At 42.3% G+C, this 19688-nt stretch overlaps 1 protein-coding gene across 6 annotated transcripts in view; it reads right to left on the bottom strand.

The window, feature by feature from the left end:
• The window catches only part of SGO1 (shugoshin 1), a 35952-nt gene extending 30471 nt beyond the window's left edge, over window positions 1–5481 (bottom strand). For 3 of the 6 annotated variants that reach the window (XM_081971646.1, XM_081971647.1, XM_081971650.1), the window contains exon 1: window positions 5190–5481. The gene's annotated coding sequence lies outside the window, so the exon portion shown is untranslated. The remainder of the gene's footprint in view (window positions 1–5189) is intronic. The other 3 variants (XM_081971649.1, XM_081971648.1, XM_081971651.1) reach the window with 1 other exon arrangement.
• Between the last annotated feature and the right edge of the window lie 14207 nt (window positions 5482–19688).

The following is a 19688-nucleotide window of genomic DNA, read 5'->3' as shown; positions in this document are numbered from 1 at the left end:
CTTTACCATTGGGGCGAGGTGGGCGGTGTTGGGCTGTGAGGTACACCTCTTATCTTTCCAGCTTTGTCGCGTTCCTCGCCCTTTCGCTCATTGAATCCCTTTATAAAAAAAATCTCATTAGTTCAACTTGCGAGGTTTTTTTACAAGGGGATTCAATGGGAGAAAGGGCGAGGAACACGACGAAGCTGGAAAGATAAGAGGTGTACCTCACAGCCCAACACCGCCCTCCTCGCCCCAACAGTAAAGGCAGCCTGGCTGGTTCCCTTCCCCGCCATCCCTTTAGTGAGGGGTGAGAGGTGTGGGGGGGGAGAAGCGCGATGCATGTCCTAGCGCTACCAGAGTTCCTTGCCCTTTCGCTCATTGAATCCCTTTGTAAAAAAAATCTTGCGAGTTGAACTCATGAGGTTTTTTTACAAGGGGATTCAATCGGCGAAAGGACGAGGAACGGAACGGAGCTGGAAAGTTAAGAGGCATGCCTCGCTTCTCCCCCCCCCCTGCCGCCCCTCGTTAAAGGGATGGCGGGGAAGGGAACCAGCCAGGCTGCCTTTACCATTGAGGCGAGGTGGGCGGTGTTGGGCTGTGAGGTACACCTCTTATCTTTCCAGCTTCGTCGCGTTCCTCGCCCTTTCGCTCATTGAATCCCCTTGTAAAAAAAATCTTGCGAGTTGAACTCATGAGGTTTTTTTTACAAGGGGATTCAAACGGCGAAAGAGCGAGGAACGGAACGGAGCTGGAAAGTTAAGAGGCATGCCTCGCTTCTCCCCCCCCCTGCCGCCCCTCGTTAAAGGGACGGCGGGGAAAGGAACCAGGCAGGCTGCCTTTACCATTGAGGCAAAGTGGGCGGTGCTGGTCCGCGGGGCGCGCCTCTTACCTTTCTAGCTTTGTTGCATTCCTCGACATTGTATTCAGGGAAGCCCCTGGTAAAAAAAAAAAAACCCTTCTCGCGATTTCAAGATGTTTGATTGAACTCGTGAGAAGTTTTTTTTTCACCAGCCGCTTCCCTGAGCACAATGGCGAGGAACGCGAGGAAGGGAACCAGGCAGGCTGCCTTTGCCGTTGGGGTGGGCGGTGTTTTTTTGCACGAGAAGGAAAGGCAGGAGGGGTTGATCACATTGCTGGCCTGCCGCTGTTTTTGCCGTGAGCCCTCTTTTTGACCCGGAAGCCGGTAGGTGGTACAGTGTTAATGGCGGGGACTGGTTGCGCATGCACTTAAATATTTCAGGGGAGGGCTTATTATGGTGCATGCTCTGAAAAGCCCGATTGGGCTTATTAGCAGGGCATGACTTATTTTCAGGGAAACACGGTAGATAGGAAATTGTCCCTTATCCCAAGCTAATAAACATTTCCTCAACGAAGGAGTTGAAGATTCTGCCCTAATTTGTGAAAATCTATATATCAGCTTTTGGAATACATCTAAACTCCTGGAAACTTCCTAACTGGTCCAGCGCAGATTCCCCTGATTCAGACCCTTGACAATTTAGCTCTCTAATCTGCCCAGGTATGATTTTGTCATACAACCTTTTGATGCCCTATTGAAGCATGTGTATCTCACTGCTCCCCTTCATAATCCAGAGTTCTCTATTCATTATCTACAAGGGTTAGGAGACATTTGAGGGAGCCTGGAATCCACACAGCTTTGATCAATAGACAAATTTATCAGCAAAAGTTATCACTCACATGGACATTCACAAGGAATAAAAATAATTTCACAGGTACCTATAAACTATAAAATGATTTAATTCCTGCAACTGTTTGGCTCAAGACTAAAATTCTCTGTATTACCTTTCAGGATGAGTCACCAGAAAGACATCATTCTGTGACCAAATGGTCCAATAACAGCAGAGGTTGACTATTCTGAGACTCAACCCTACAGGTGAATTCAGGGCATTGGCTGGCTCACCAAAATTACTGAGATAGTTTATTCCTTAGCAAATTTGTTTCTGAACTGGGATCGAGAAAACAGGTAATTACATGAATTAAGTTCAATTACATGTCTTAAGACTAGCACAATACTACTGAAAAAGAAAAATAAGAAATCCAAGAAGAAACCAGCATTAGCTGCACAAAGAATTAGCTGATAAACTGAAAGACAAAAAGTAAAAAAAAATGGAAAAAAGGATACATAACTAAGGCAGAATGTCAGTGCATAGTCTGAATCTGCAAAGATGAAGTCAGGAAAACCAAGATTGAGAATGAAATAAGACCTGCAAGAAATATCAAAAATAATAAAAAAATGTTTCTTTCAGCATGTAAAAATCAAGAAAAAGGTAAAGGAAACAAATGGTTCACAAATGGGAGAAGTTAGCAAGGAAGTGATGGGCAGGAGGGAGAAAGTAGAGCTACTTAATTTATTCTTTGCATCTGTCTTCACACGAAATGAAGAAACAGCCCAATCTATCAAAAGCAGAATCTCAGAAGATTGTCTAGGAGTACAAGTTAAAATAGGAAAAATAAAAGGGGGGAAGACAACATCTGTCCATATTGGAAGGGTTCAAATCACCAGGACCAGATAGATTACATTCCAAAGTTCTAAAGGAGATGGCAATCGTGATCTTGGAGCCCCCGAACCATCTTTCAAAGATCCTGGAGCAATGGGGAACTACCAGAGAACTGGAAAATGGATCCAAGAAACTATAGACCTGACATCAACACCTGAGAAGATCCTGGAAAAGATAATTAAGCAACATGTCTGTGAACACCTAGAGGCAAGCAAAGTTATAACTAGTAGCTAACATAGGTTTGCCAAAAGCAAATCATCCCAAACAAATCTTATTGTATTCTTTGACAAAGTAACTAAATTAGTGAACCAGCAAAATGCTGTGGCTACAGTATACTTGAACTTCAATAAAGCATTTGACAAAGTAAGCCACAATCTACTTCTTGACAAGTTAGAAAAATGTGGAATAGAAGTATCACCATAAGATGGATCCATAAGTGGCTGACAAACCATATTCAACGTGCAGTTCTCAATGCAACTATGGTATATCTACATGGAAAGAAGTACACAGTGGAATACCTTAAGGGTCTGTCTCAGTACTTTTCAACATCTTCATAAATGATTTAGTTGAAGGGATAGAAGGGAAACTCATCAAATTAACAGATGGCACCAATCTGGCAGAAATAGCCAAGATCTGAGAAGATAGACTCAAGATCCAAAAGGATCTCGACAGACTTGAACACTGGACCCTAGCTAACAAAACAAAATTCAGTGATAAGAATAGTAATGTTTTACATTTAGGCAAGAAAAACCAAAGGTACAGGTACAGAATAGGTGGCACCTGGTCCACCAGCAATAACTGTGAGGAATCCAGGTGTCCTAATAAATGACCAATTAAATATGAGACAGCAGTGTGCAGCATCCAAAAAAGCCAATGCAGTCCTAGGATGAATTAAGAGATAGAATCAAGATCATGTAAAATGTTGGTATTGCTTTATTATGCCTTGGTAAGGCCACATTTGGAATATTTTATCCAGTTTTGGCCACCACAATATAAAAAAGATGTTGAGACTCTACGAAGAATGCAGAGAAGAGCAACAAAATTGAATAGGAGGATAAAACATGAAAAATGGTTGCAAGTATTGGGCATGTCTAGTCTACTGAAAAGAAGACTAAGAATAACATGATAGTAGTCTTTTAATATTTGAGGGGCTGCCACAAAGAAGAGGGGTCCAACCTGCTCTTTAAAGTACCTGATGGGAGGAAAGGAAGTAAGAGATGGAAACTAATCAAGGAGAACCAATGTAGAACTAAGGAGAAATTTCCTGTAAATGGGAACAATGAATGGCTTGCGTCCAGAAGTTATAGGTGCTCCATTACTGAAGGCTTTAAGAAGACATTGGACATACATTTGTCTAAAATTGTCATAAGGTCTTCTGCTTGAGAAGAGGATTAAACTGGAAGACCTCCAAGGCGCCTTCCAGATCTGTGATTCTATTAAGTTCTTCACTCTAAGATCGATGACAGAAAGGTATTAATTAGGTGGATGGTCAAAGACCCCACTTCTTTCACAACACTTTATATAAACCAGCCCTTCCTTTACAATACGACTTACAACAATTCATTTAGTGACCGTTCAAAGTTACAACAGCACTGAAAAAAGAGACTTATGACTGTTTTTCACACTTAAGTCTGTTGCAGCATCCCCACATGATCAAAATTCAGATGTTTAGCAATTAGCTCATATTTATGACAGTTGCAGTGTCCTGGAGTCATATGACCCCCTTTTGTAACCTTCTGACATAAAATAAAAGGAAACACAAGATTCACTTAACAATCATGTTACTAACAGCGATTCACTTAAAAACTGTGGCAAGAAAAATCATAAAATGGGGAAAATTCACTTAACAACTGTCTCAGTAATATAAATTTTGAGCTCAATTGTGGTTGCAAGTCAAGGATTACCTGTACTGGTCCCATGACTGGGCCTCTAAATTTTCTGAAGATATGTTTATCAAATGCAAAGCTATTCTAGGAATATATATCTTGTTTCATTTCCCTGGGTAAGCAACTTTCAAGGCCTATGAACAGTAAAAAGTAAGAAGGCTAACAGATCTTAAAGAAAGCAAAATGAGTGTGGTTTCTGAGCATTAATAAAAATCCTCAAATAAATTATATTATAAAGTAAAATACAAATTATATTCTAACAGCCTCACTAGATCAGATGACTAGCAGGTATGACACAGGAATATGTTATAATTGTTTGTGAAGAAAAAAGTCACATGCACATGAATGAAAAAGATCAAATCACAGATTTTTAGATTTCTTAAAATACAGAAACGATCAATGTTATACATTCTTGATACATTAAGACAGCTTCATTTTGTCAGGCACAAAACTGAATAAAAATCTTTCTTGTTCAGGAATTATTACTTTAATCAAGTGACTTCTGCAATAATATAGGTACACAACAACAAAAAATCATAATGCAAATGCAAAATGTGAACTGCATTCCATGAAATAGTTGTACAAATACCAAAAGCTGTAAAACAATATAGGCATCTCACTAGGGCAAACCGCCCCCCATTCAATTCAAAGGAACTTGAATTGGTATACCTGGGATTGCACATGAGCATAGTTCCATTGAATTTATAAAGCAGTTTTAACGATCACTGAGCAAGGAGACAATTCTAAGCGACAGCCCGTTTATTTTAAGATCTGCTCTTAATGGGGCGGGATGTTTACCTATTACCTCCGTTCCCTTCCGACTGTGCCCTTCGCAACCACTGCCCGCATGCCCGAGGGACCGCCCGCGTCTTTAAGAAAATCGAACTCAACTCAACATCCCTTTGGGCGCACGGCTCGTGTTCTTTCCCCCAACAGCCTTTTTCTTCACTGCAGAGATACAAGCACGCGGCAAGTCGGGGACTCTACGGCCGTTAGCTCTTTACTACTGTTTTCAACTTCTCCCCTCCAAAGCTTCGCTTCCCGCTTGTTCGAAAGTCTCCGCTGCTTCTCCTGATTGGCTGTCGCGGCGCAACTGGAATGAGAGGGCGCATGCGCAACCTCTTGTTCTCCGCCTTTGTTATCTGTATTATGTGCTACAGAGCATGTCTACAAATCCCTTCTTCTTTTGCTTGAGTTCGCCTAAACTTTTGACCCTTCCGGCTCTCCGTCCTAGCAAACGTTCATGAGGCTTTGGATTTGCTACGTAAATAAGCGTTAGGTGGATGTAGCTGAATGGAAATGGTTCGTGAGTCTTCTCAGAGCTGCATTTTCCCCCGCTGGCTTATTAAATGTAGTACTTCAGTAACGGTGCACCTTCTGCAATAGATTCAGAACAGATCATCTGAAAAAGATTTCACGTTATTTTTACGAAAAGAAAATGTTTTATAAACGGTTCAATCGCTGCTCCCCCCTCTTTTCTCAAAATTATAATGTTTTCCCAACTCTCCACAAACCGGCCTGCAGTAGTCTATTTCTAACATTTATTTCTGAGATACTTTGGAAGAGCAAACTTGATAATTAAGTGAGGCAGGCCATGATCTTTTTAAAGCAGGTGCTTTATCTTAAGTTCATTGTTAGTTATAGAACCAGAATAAAGGAATCCATAGCTTGAAATGCAATTCAACAGCAGGAAATCTCAGATTATACTAATCTTTGAAGCTGAGTCATGTAGCATAATTCCATAGATATAATAACTGTTCATAAAGGCTATCAATGAAGGAAAGTCATGTCTATTCAAATGGAAAATAAATTTATTAGTGCTGAATTTCTGGTGCTGCAGGTATCAAAATGTCTGGGTCTTCGTTGACTGCTTTTGAAATTCTTATACCTTCAAAAAGCTCAGCACAAATTCAAAATGAATTGACAAGGCTCAACAGATATTTGGTTTTGGTAATGTGAGTTTTATAAAATGAAATTATAATTTGAATGCAACTGATTAAAAGAAAAGAACGGGAATCGAAGAAAAATATTTCCTGAAGCCTAGTGCTCTTAGTGGCTCTCCTCATTTTGTTGCTTCAGAAGTTCCTGGTTATCATCACCAAGCTTGATAATCCCAGAGAATCGGAGATTGTTTAGATGGCTCTTTTACTGAGGTAGATATAATTACAATCTCTGCCTGAGGTCTATATATTTTAATTGTACTAATATTTAATATTCATATATTTAGCATTGTTTTTTATATGTTATTTAATGTAGGCCATCTTTTGTGAGATGGGCAATCATATATTTCATTAATAAATAAATATACACATACATTCAGACGACAAGGTATAGCTGTACTATGGTATTCCATGTAATATTGAAGAAAATCGGAAAGGGAATGAAGTAAAAGTTTATGTATAGTATTTTATAGACATGTTGGCCATGAGGTCTCTGAATATTTAGCAGAAACCTAAAATTTATGATAATAATTCAATATATTGTTTCAAGTTCATTATAATACAGGTGGACCTCCACTTACAACCACTCATCCAGTGGCTATTCAAAGTTACAACCATACTGAAAAAAGTTGACTTACAATCGGTACTCACACTTAAAACTGTCAAGACATCCCTGTGGTCATATGATCAGACTTCAGATGCTTGGCAATTGACATGTATTTTCAACTATTACAGCATCTCAGAGTCATGTGATCACTATTCATGCTCTTCCAGCCAGCTTCCAACAAGCTAAGTCAGTGGAGGAATTTGATTTGCAATGTGAGTCACATACTGAATGATTTGCTTCACAATCATGGCAAAAATGATTGTAAAATTGGGCACAACTCACTTAACAACTGCTTTGCCTAACCATAGAAATTGTGGTCCCAATTGTGGTCATAAATTGAGGCCTATCTATATGATAAAGCATATTTTCACCCTATTGATTCATTTATATTAATTTATCAAATCCAAAAGGGATTACTTGCTGAAATAGTTCATTTACTGTTGATTATTTGATCAAAACAACTTTTCAGAAAGTAATTAAAATGATAAACTCTTCAACTTGAAATCCCATGTTTCTCCTAGGTTTAGTAAGGAAAGGATATTTATTTTATGAAATGGGCAAATTCAAACATGCTTGTTTGCTCTCATTTTACAGAACAGCAGTTTTAAAAAATATCACTTGGTGGAGCTAGATTATTTTCTAAGTGAAAGGTCTAAGTGTAGAGCAGTTTGCCTTAAAGGCTGATAGGATTGTGAGAAGGATTTTATGAAAAGTACAAATACAATATTCAGAAACAACTTAGTGACAACTATTTTCCTTGGAGTGGTTCAAGATAGGTTAAACCCCAAATATAAAGGCAGTGCTGCATCATGCCATTAGCCATTGCTCTGGTTCTTCAAAACTGAAAAAAGCAAAATCTAGCTTAGTTCACTGGCCAAGGATCAAAGGGACTTCCAGTTCTAAGCTTTATGTGAAGTATTTTGTTTTATTATAGTTGCATAATGTTAAAATACATGGAGAAAGTCTTTCAGTTAAAAAACAGGGTATGCATAGTAAAAAATAAATAAAGAATGTGCAAAATACTTAGAATGGAGAATGTACTTGTTAGTAGTCATTTTTTTCTTACAGGCATACTAGTTAGGTGAAACTTTTCCATTTCCACTACTAAAAAAGATATAGAATCTGTCAATATATTCATTATTGTGAGCTTCCAGATAGCCAAGAACAGCAGTTTTAGTATGCTCTACTTTCTAAGTGCTTTATGCTAGAGATGAAATTGGAACCGGGTGTCTCAACCAACTGATGACTTACCAGATCTACTCCTGCAGCAATGGTTGTAGCATACAGGACATGCCATTTTCCATAGTGCTATATCAGTTTTCATAGTTATTCCTATGTGGTTCAAGGGGGGGGGGGATTAGTAAATGGCAATGATTTTTGCCCAAAAGTTGTGGACTTCTATACTTGCATTAGACATCTGGATGCAAATACTGATTGCCCTGTTAGCTTTAATAGGGAGTGAATTAACATTGATAAATATTATCACAACCCTATATCATCCTTTGGTAGTATATATTATTGAGGTGCCTGTGAAGTAAGATGGAATGCATTTGGGAAACAAATATACTGTAATAAATGAAAAGTGGGATATAAAATTAATAGTTAATTTTAAAATACATATTTTGCTGTAATTTTATGTAATTCTTTCATAGCTAGAATTAAACAATCCCACTTCCTATATAATGGATCAGGCATTGGCAAAGAGGAGCTTACAGTGTCATATTGATCATATGTTTTGGAGTGACCCAAATTCTATTTTAGTATTCTGTTTATGATTACTTAGGGAAATGTGCTTCTCAAATCAGTGTGCTGTATGCAGTTTCTTTTGATCTTAAATATGAATTAGGATAGCCTCTAAACCTGTTTGCTGAAGATAAACAGCCGCTGACGGAGTGAGGCACTTGCTTGAATAACAGACTCTTTTGCTCAGGCATCATCCACATGAATGATTCCTTTATTCCCCAATCCATTTTCATAATAAGAGTGTTTCTACCAATTTGTCTCTTATTTAAATACCAAATAATCATTTAAACTAGACCTCTAATGTTGAACCAAATAGAAAATTAGAAACTGGAAGGTAATATAACTCACATCAATTTTGGAGTATACAACCAAAAAAGGAAGAATTTCAGTTAATCTGAAAATTAGCATTCCACAACTGTGTTTTATTTTAATCATTGTACTTAGAATGTTTGTCTATATTTGCATTTCTGTATGAAGTTGATTGTTACATGGGAAGGAAAAAGACAATTTCATAGCTCGAATCCACTTCAGATAATGACTGATTAGTTTAATGGATAGAATTTAAGGGGTTATTGTAGAACTGTTGCTTCCTGATTTTTTTCTACCTGTCCACTCCAGTAGGCTAGTTACGCTTAGGGTCTCCTCATCTATGGAATGCCAGTTGACAAGGTTGAGAAATTTTCCTTTCAGCACTAAAGGTCTGGTTTTGTGCCAGGCCAAGCTCTGCACGAACCTATCTCCTGACTGTGTTAGGATTTGTGGTCTGTTGTTTTCCTAGCTGCTGAGCATTTAGATTTTTATATTTATGTTTGTAATTCTTTTTACAGTTTTTGATTTTACTTTTATTTAATATAAAAGCCATCTAAAACCACTTGTTGAGATGAAGGGTTATACCAGTTAATTTGCAAATAAGTGCAAAATGTATTTGATGAGGGTGACATATACATCTTGTAAAATAAAGTAAGCTACATTTCCTTGCAATGAAGAAATTGACAACGTTCAGCAGCTGAGTCTCCGCTTTTCTAAATTCTGATTTTGGCAGTGAATGATCTGGTGAATTGGGTAATAACAATGGCAACAGTGGAATAAGAAGGGGAAGAATTGTATTTCATTTTTGAAATAAAAAAATAACTCTATTCTGTCCATATTTCATATTATTTAGACTTCACTTCTGAATTTTTTGTTACATTTGTTCTTGTTTCTCCTTGTTTGATGTCACCTGAACTGTGACCACCTGCATGACAAACAGATATGATTCTTGTCAGCTAGAATACATTAAAAATGAAAGGTACTTCAAAAAAGAAAAGTTGTATTGCTATTGGAAAAATAATATTTCTCATTCTGTACTTGATCAATCTGAATATTTTTTTTAAAAAGCTTGGATTTAATAATAAAATTCTAATTGGAGGACCTACATGTCATCATTTCATGATACTTTAAGTGACTTACGAGCTTAAGAAATCAAATCATTCCTTTTCTGTTTTGGTTCTTGTTACAGCTTTTTTGTCATATACAAATGCTATTCTTGAAGTCTCCATCTATTTTAAAAGGAAGATACAGTTAATCAATCAGTAAATCCCTAGTCTCTCTAAATTCATTCGGCTCCAGATGTAGGTCAATTACATTTGGCACTTGGGTAGTTTGCTGAAGAACATCTATGCATGCACAAATTAATCAAATAAATCTATTTTGAAAGGGTTTGTGCTGCAAAGTTTTGAATACACTGTTATCGTGACCACAAGTGAAGCTTCTTGAACTTACATTGCAAAAAAGGTTATTTAATAGTGTAGGTGTTGCTTCTAATAGAAGGTTTTAAGTGTTGCGTGATTAAAAAATGCCAGGGCTGTATCCGAAATGAAAATATCAAGTATTGTACTCACCTTAGGTAAATGTGATTTGCTCTTCCTTTTCACCAAATAATTTAAAATCCATATTTCTCACTTTGCTCATTTGATTCCTACAACAAACCTGGAAAATAATTGAGACTGACCTAATGACTGGCTTATTGAATTTGGCAGATTAAACATGTAAGTGGTTCGCTATCTCTGTAACAAGTATCTCAGTTAAAATTAAAAAAAAGATATTCTTCATTAATTATGTTCAATTACGCATGATGTACAGAGATTTACCGTATTTATCGGCGTATAACACAGGCGTATAACACGCACCTTCATTTTAAGGGGGAAATTTCAGGAAAAAAAATTAAATTTCAAATAAAGAACTTTGAAGCAAAATAAGGGTAGCTCAGAACTTTTTTTTATTAATATTATTACCACTTATAAGGTAAATAATGTAAAAGGACAGTAAAAGCAACTGTTTTAACAAAGAAACTTGGATATTCTGTTTTTACAATATTAGTATGAATAGTCTTGGAGGTATCTGGATGTAATAGGTGGATAGGCATTAAATGCTGCCTGATCTTCCCCTTAAATTCACCTGCAGTTTTTTTCTCCCTTCAAGAAGAGAGCAAGAACCTATTTTAAAGGCTAAAACTAGACTATCCCCCACCCTCTGATTAGTTACTTTAATAAGGAGTGCAGCAGGACAGAACAGACTGGCTTGTTATCTCCTACTCCAGCCCCTCAAACACCAACACTTCTCTCTATAGTAGACACAATAAGCTTCAGAATTGGAAGGAATGTCATTACCATCAAGTTCAGTTAGGAAGGCAAAATCTGTATTACTCCAAAGCGTTACTGCACAGGTACATAGAATGCATAACATAGCAGTGTCCTTGTTATTAAATACAGTTAACGCGAAAGATCCACCCCCTTCTAGCCCTGCGAAAAAGAACTTGCTTCAATCAAATTCTGAACTAAGAGAATAGCGCGAAAGGGCTGATTTTCGGCAAAATGGGATTTAGCGCTTTTTGCTCCTCTCGGCAAAAGGACTCCGGTCAGACTCCAGCGCACAGCTTCTCTTCTTTAAAAAAATAAATAAAAAGGAACCGCAAAAGCCAGAAGAGAAAGTTGTATGCAACTGTGTGCCTTCTGCACTACGAAGTGGCTCGGGAAGAGCTGACGGCTGCCTGTAGGTGAAAGAGCTGCTAGACGCGCCATAGGTTAGAGCTTTGGGGAAAGGGGCGCGCAGGTCCAAATGGAAACTGGGTCTTCCGCAACCGATGCCTTAAAGCGATGCAAGGGACACGCCGGAGGCACTCACCCCGGAGGATCCCCTGTGCATCCATCTTCCTTGAAGGGCGATGGAGGAGAGTTGGGAGATTTCCCCCTCGAGCCAGAACGTCAGCAGTGGGGATCCTAAAAGCGGCGAGGATGAGCCACAAGAGTGGCAGGCAATTCCCCAAATCTCTCCCCTTCCCTCGTCTCTCTTCTCCTCCGACTCCCCTCCCCAGTCGAAAGAAAGCAGAGCACGCCGCGCCACCGCCGCTGCCAATGCGCCAGGCTGGCGGCGCAGGAGGAGATGACGCAAAGGGCCGTGTGCTCCCCACCAAAAAAGTGCTTCTCCTGGACGAAGATGGTGGCAACTTAGCGCAGGGCCCCAAGATGAGGGTGGCCCCCGGGCGGAAGGAGGCAACCAAATCCGTGCCGCGAGCCGGGAGGGATCGTGCCCGGCGGGAGCTTCAGCCAGAGCCACAGCAACCGCAGCGCAGTGGCACCAACGCTCCTAGCAGCCGCTGTGCGGTATGTATATTATATCGGCGGTGTATATGGTGTATACGGTACTTGTTAATACTGTAAAAACATGGCTTCTTAACATTATATCGGCGTATAACACGCATACATCATTTGCCCCCTATTTTTCAGGGGGAAAAGTGCGTGTTATACGCCGATAAATACGGTACTTATTTAGTTGTTTGTTTATTAAATTTATATGCCATTCATCTTGCCTAGAAGTTCTTGTATATTTTCTATTTACTGCAAGTGAATTAGGACATCTTCAAAAAAATACATCGAATATACATGCCTGCATACATACATACATACATCGAATATACATACCTGTGTGTATTTGTGTGTGTGTGTATTCATACATAGTCTTATGGGGTGTGTGTGTGTGTGTTTGTAGATTTTCACGGGTGTAGGTATGCTGGTCTTGTTGTATTTGGGTCTTTTTCCATGTAAGATTGAGATTGTCTTGGCAACGTTTCAGTGAGGTCTCACTCGCCATCTTCAGGCTGTTGTTTTTGGCTTAAAGCGTGGTCGGAGCTGCCGTCTTTCTATAAATCTTGGTGTGTGTGTAATGCTGGCTTTGTTTCAGTAAGTGGAATGATTGGTTATGTGGTTGTATCATGATTGGTAGATTGGTGCTGGCTGTGTGTCCGTTGTTGTTTTGTGTTGTAACGGCCTGGGTGGTGGGTGGGGCTCATTTGTTGACTAGGGCTGGTTTCCAGATGTCTTGTAGGCGGGAGGTATCATCACGTTTATTCATGTTGTAGGAGTGTTTCTCTATTTCGATAGCTTCCATAATTATTTTATTGTTGAAGTGTGCAGTTTTGGAGATTAACCTGGTTCCTTCAAAATTAATTTCATGTCCTGTAGTTGCTGGAAAGTGCTGGAAAAGGGAGGAAGTTTTTTCTTTTTTTCTTACTGCATTCTTGTGTTTTGCGATATGTGCATTTATTCTCCTGTTCATTTGTCCGCTGTATGTTGCAGAGCAGATTTTGCACGGTATTTCGTAGACTTCTTTGTTTTCTAGCTGGATTTTGTCTTTGGGGTTTCTTAAGATGTTGGCTATTTTTTTGGTCAGTGTTGAATGCTGTTTTGATATTGTGTTTGTGGAGAATTTTGCTGATTTTATCTGTGGTGCCTTTGATGTAAGGGAGGAGGGTGATGTCCTGTTTTGTGTCTCGGTTTTTTGGGGGAGTGTCCCTTTGGATTAGGTTGGTAATTGTTTTTCTTTGGAATCCGTTGGAGATTAATACGTTTGTGAGACTGTGTAATTCAGTTTTCAGGTGGTCTTTGTCGGCAAGGCGTTTGGTTCTGGAGATGAGGGTCTTGACTATAGAGTTGATCTGTGCAGGTTGGTGATGGGATTGTGCGTTTAAGTAGCGGTTGGTGTGTTTTTTCCGGTAGATGGTGTGTCCTAGGGAGCCATTGGGTTTTTTTGTAGATTAGGACATCCAGAAAGGGAAGTTGGCTGTTTGCTTCTATTTCCATAGTGAATTGTAGTTTGGGGTGTAGGCTGTTGAGATGTGCGAGGAAGTTGTCCAGTTTTTCTTTTCTGTGTGGCCAAATCACGAAACTGTCATCAACATATCTAAGCCAGAGTTTGGGTTTGTGTTCAGATTTATCTAAGGCGTTAGTTTCAAAATGTTCCATGTATAAGTTTGTGATGATGGGTGAGAGGGGTAATCCCATATCTGTTTGTATCTTTGTCCATTATGGATGAACATAATTGGTTGTTGGTTAGGCAGTGGTTGGTCAGGTCCAGGATGTGTTTAGGGGAGTTGTGTTTGTTCTGGATAGCTGTCAAGGCTTCTTTTATAGGCACTTGGGTGAAGAGGGATATGACATTGAAGCTCACGAGTAGGTCGCTGGGTTGTAGGTTTTGTTTCTTTATTGTTTCTATGAAGTGAAGTGAGTTTTGTACGTGTGAGGTGATGGATTCTGCGTAGGGTTGGAGTTGTTTGGTGCAGAATTTGGCAAGATTCTGTAGAGGTGAGCCTAAGGAGCTAACTATGGGTCTGAGTTCCTTTTTTGTGTATCTTGGGGAGGCCATAGAGTTTGGGGCATCTGGAATATTTCTCTCTGGGGATGATTCTTTGCTGAATCTCTTTACTGATAGGAGAGGCTTTTATTTTGGATTTGGTGGTTTTTTCCAGGTAGGTGGTGGGGTCAGTGTTTAGAGGTTTGTAAGCAGGGTCTTGAAGTAGGTTGGATAGTTTGGCTTGGTAGTCAGACGTGTTTATCACCACTTTGGCATTACTTTTGTCTGCTGGGAGAATGATTATGTTGTTGTCTTTCCTCGGGTTTGTGAGTGCTTTTTCTTCTTATTGTAAGTTGCTTCTGGGTGGATTACTGGAGCAAAGGATGTTGGTGACTGCAAGTCTGATTTTATTGGCTTCATCTGGGTTGATTTTGGTGAGTGTAGTTTCAACTCTGCATATGATATCTTCAGTGGGGATGCATTTAGGGATGACTGCAAAGTTGAATCCTCTGAAAGGACATTGGTTTCAGCTGTGGTGAGGGTTCTGTCTGATATGTTGTGTACTGTTTGTTTCATGAGTTGCTGTGGAAGGGGGTTGGGCTTCAGTTGTTTTTCTAGTCTGTGGAGTTTGTTGGTGTGTTTGTCTGTCTTGTAGGAGGTTTCTGTTTCAGCTCTCCAGAGGGCTAGTTGTTTGGATTTCCCCAGAGTGCTGGGTGGATTTTGTTGCTGAGTTTAAGGTAAAGAGTGAGTAGGTCCCGGTTGGTTTGGTCTAGTAGGAATCTTTTCCTGTGGAGTTCATTTCTGATTAGGGCTAATTCAGTTCTTTTCAGGATCCTTTCAGTGGCTGAGGTTTTAGAGTGGAATTTTAGTTGGAAGCATGTGGGGATCAGGCTTTTGTCTTGGCAGTTGCGTAGGAATGTGAGGTCACATAAGATGATGGCTTTTCGGACTTCAATTTTCTTGTAGGCTATGGTGAGCAGGAAGGTTTCCTCCCCGTAGAGATAAGATATTTGTTTTTGTAGATTTTCACGGGTTAGTATGCTGGTCTTATTGTATTCGGGTCTTTTCCCATGTAAGATTGAGATTGTCTTGGCAACGTTCTGGCGAGGTCTCACTCGCCATCTTCAGGCTGGGTTTTGGGCTTAAAGCGTGGTCAGAGCTGCTGTCTTTCTATAAATCTTGGTGGGGGTGTGTGGAGTGCTGGCTTTGTTTCAGTAAGTGGAATGATTGGTTGTATAGTTATATCATGATTTAGTAGATTGGTGCTGATTGGTATTAAATCCGAAAGCAGAAGAAAATAAGCAGCAAAATTAACCTATATTGGACTGCTTTGGATGGTGTGTTTCTTTTTCTTTGTAATTATAATTTTACTTTATGGATTGAAGCGCTCGCAACTTTTTTTAAAAAAAGAGAACAGATCAGTTTTTCTTTTTTTTATTTTTATTTTTTAATCTATGGATTAAAGTCGTCCTTATTTCAACAAGGACTTTTATTACTTGCTATTAATTCCATTTAAGAACTCTGTTTCTTTTAAGTTTGAAATAACATTACAGAGTAGGAAGCAATATTGCCACTTGAAGGCTGGAGGTTTGAGTTTTTGAAACAATGCACTTTCCCTTTTCCTTTTGATCTCACTGACCTTGTATCTCGAGGCTTGGCAACTTGTTTATAGAAAGTGATAAGAAGCAAGGGCACAAATTGTTTTTACAGGTACACTTTGAGAATCTTACTGGCAGTGGGAAAGAAAAAGAACCTTCTTTTTTGAAGATCATAAATGAACTTGCATTTAAGCTATTTTCCTGTGCACCGCTTGGAGAGTCCAAGCAATGGGCTTGTTTCAGTCTGGTTGCCCTGGGACTGAGAAACGTTTTTTCTTCCTGACCACGCCTCCTGGTGTGGCTACTCCTCCAGAAATTTTTCTCAGTCTGCCTGATCGGATTAACTTTTGTGAGCTCCAGCTGAATTAACCCTTTGGCTTGGACTCTCCTTTAAATTCCTTCTATTTTTTCTTCCATTACTCCTTCTCCTTCTTTGCTTTATCTTGCTGTGATATTTGTTTCGGCTGCTTCGTCTCTTTAAGAGACCTGGAGGTAAGCGTGCTGGTTTGGGGGGGGGTGCTCCTCAGCCGCGCCGTTTGAGCCGGCTTCAGAGGCCTGCCGCTTGCCTTTAACAGGTGCAGCGAAGAGCGGCGAGCTTCCCAGTCCCCTACGGCCACCTTGTTTGTTGTTTTGCCGCAGTTTTTTCATTCTCCCAGGCCTGCTCGTTCACAGCCGCCGCGGAGGAGTGTGCGATCATCGCACCACATGCGGTCACCGCTTTAGCCTCCTTTCGCCCCCACGCTGCTGCGGCTGCCATTTTGGGCACGAATTTTTTGGCCCTTTTCTTTCGGCATTCTGCTCAGTCATGCTACATCAGGAGGCCACTGGAGGATCAGGGGCGTGATCCGAGGCCTCCCGACTGAGCCCCCAGCCTCCCTCATCGTTTTTTCAGGCGGCGATGGTGCCTGGGCCTATCATGGCCATTGCACCGGAGCAGGGAGGGCCTTAATCACCACACAGGCCACCAACTACATTTTTCCTTTTCCCTTGGGCCTAATCCTCCCTGATCTCCTGATAGAGATCCTCCTTTATCCACCTCCGAGTGACCCATGACTGGCTTTCCTTTTTCTGATACCTTGGCTACTGTGGATCTCCTAACGTTTTAAACTGTGTTGCTCTGCCATTAATTATGGTCACAAACACTAATCTTATTCTATTCTTTTCCCACTTCCAGCATAGCCAGTCAGCACCTGCGGCCTCAAGACCTCCTGTCAGGTTTGCACCATCTTGCGTGGTCATTGACTATGGAGCTGCCCAATCCCACTGGTTCCCTAGATGCTAGGCCTGGTCCTTCCCAGGCCCCTAGCAAAGGGTCCGCCTCTTCAGGGGGCAGTGGACTTGACAAGAGCGGGGCGGGGGCCAAGGGGAAACATTGACCCAAGGCCCCGTCAGCAGCTGAGGCAAAAGACACCGAAGGGCTCCAACAGGCGCTCGACAAACAATTTGAGAGGGCCCGGCGCCAGGCTGGCAGGGAGCTCCCACAGTGTGATACTCCTAGGCCCTCCCCAACTCTCCCACTATCCCGGAGTGATCCCCTGGCAGTGATGTCTGAAGAGGTGGAGTCTCAGGACCTGTCCCCTGACAGGTCTTTGGCAGGGCCAGTCTCCCCAGCTCCATCTTGGAGTTGCGAGCAAGTACGATGCCTGAGGTACCCGACTGGGATGATGGACCAGAGGAGGTCCACCCCCACCTGGAGGACCCCCCTGGCCCTAGAGCCCAAGTCCGACCAGGAGCCTGCCCATACCATTGCCAAAAGCATCGCGGATGGCATGCACAAGCGTGACCAGCCCCCAGGAGCCCCCAGGGGCTCCCGACCCGATCAGGCCCCCCGCCCCCCCGCCGGCCAAGCGGGTCCGCCACCCTTCTCTAGAATTTTCCGTGGTCAGTGAGGCCTCTGCCCTTGATGCCCCTGACCAGGAAGAACAGGAGCTGTTGGAGGACGAGGACCTCCCGCCTGATGCCCCTGCCTTTGCATGGCTGTTTAAGCCTAGCCTCTTTAAGTCAATTTTACACAAGGCCAAGGCCGCTACCAGGGTAGGGATCAAGCCCAAACCAGCCCAGACCCCGACGGAGCCGGCTCCTGTCAATCCCATTGCGGCCATGTTCTACATGCCCACTCCACAGCAGGAGTTGGTGCCGGTCCCTGGTCTATTCTTGGATCTCATCCAATGCCAGTGGACTCAGCCAGCCACTCTGTCCTTTCCTAGTGGAGCAGATAAGAAATTATATACCATGGAACCTGCTCTGGACAACCTTCTGGTCCTACCGACAGTACATCTGCCCATAGCCGCTCTCGCCTCCAATTCCTCCCTTCCCGCAGATCTTTTGGAGGACCTTAAGGCGGAAGATTAAAAGGCGGAGAAGGCATGCCACAAGACTCATCTTGCGGCGGCCTGGGCCATTAAGGCTTCTTCATCCGCATCGTTCTTCAACGGGGCCTCCGTCATTTGGCTGTGTGAGCTATTAACCAAGCTCCTGATGGGGGATGCGCACCTCCACCAGGACATCTCTAAAATCATCGCGGCCTCCCAGTACGCTGCCGATGCATCCCTTAACGCCACCAAATTCGTATCAAGGGCCATGGCATCCAACGTCACCTCTCACTGACTGGTTTGGCTCCACCATTGGCAGGCGGACCAGAAAAACAAATGGAAGTTGGCTTCTGCCCCCTTCAAGGGGTCCAAATTGTTCGGGGAGGTCCTGGACCCTTTCCTTATTGAGTCTAAAGATAAGAGAAAGGTCCTGCCCTCGTTGACCAAGAAGCATGACCGCAAGGCTGCCCCTTATTCCAGGAGGCAGTCTTTTTGTTCCTCAGTGCCCTCCACTTCCTCCTCCTTCACTCCCTCTTCTAAACCTTCCGGTCAATTGGGAGATAGAAATCAGGACAGACCTGCCTTCAGTGACAGGGAAACCACAGTTCGGCTTCCACAAGTACAACCGCGGTTGGGCCTCCAACAGGCCTTTCCGCAAGTCCAAATGACTGCCCGAACTCCTCACCCATAGGGGGTCGGCTTCAGTTGTTTGTTCCCTTTGGACTCAGACCACAGAGGACGCCTGGGTCCTCCAAATTGTCAGGGAGAGTCTGTCTCTGGAATTCCTGTCCTATCCCCCCTGGAATTTCATTGGGTGCCCCACTCCCTCCTGTCCCCTAAAGAGGGAGCGCATGAACCAGGAGATCCTCCACCTCCTGGAGATAAATGCGATAGAGCAGGTGCCCCCTGGCCAGGAGGGGAGGGGTTTTTATTCCATCCTTTTCCTGGTACCCAAGAACTCAGGGGGATGGAGGCCATCTTGGACCTCAAGAACCTCAACAGGCACACTGCCTATCGGAGGTTCAAGATGCAGTCCCTCCAGTCCATCCTGGTGGGGATCCGTCAGGGAGACCTCCTCACCTCTATCGACCTGAGGAAGGCTCCACATCCCCATCCGTCCTCAGTACAGGAGGTTCCTGCGCTTCTTCTATGCTGGCTGACACTTCCAATACAGGGCCCTTCCCTTCGGCCTGTCGTCGGCACCCAGGACCTTCACCAAGGTCCTGGCGGTGGTAGTGGCCCAGCTCAGGCACAGGCCCATAAGGCTACAATGTTACCTGGACGATATCCTCATCCAGTCCTCTTCCAGGCAACAAGCCTTGCAGGATCTCCGGGTGACCATGAGGACCCTCAGAAACCACGGTTTTTCTCTGAATTTGGAGAAAAGCCACCTCATTCCCACTACCAGACTTACTCACCTGGGGGCGGTGATAGATATCTCCTCGTGCAGGGTGTTCCTTTCCCAGACCAGGCTAGAGGGGCTTGTGTCCATGACCC

This window comes from Natrix helvetica (genome assembly GCF_964273705.1).
Source record: "Natrix helvetica genome assembly, chromosome: Z".
Classification (NCBI taxonomy): domain Eukaryota; kingdom Metazoa; phylum Chordata; class Lepidosauria; order Squamata; family Natricidae; genus Natrix; species Natrix helvetica.
The sequence above is the reverse complement of the archived record's forward strand: the minus strand, read 5'-3'. Positions and strand labels throughout refer to the sequence as shown.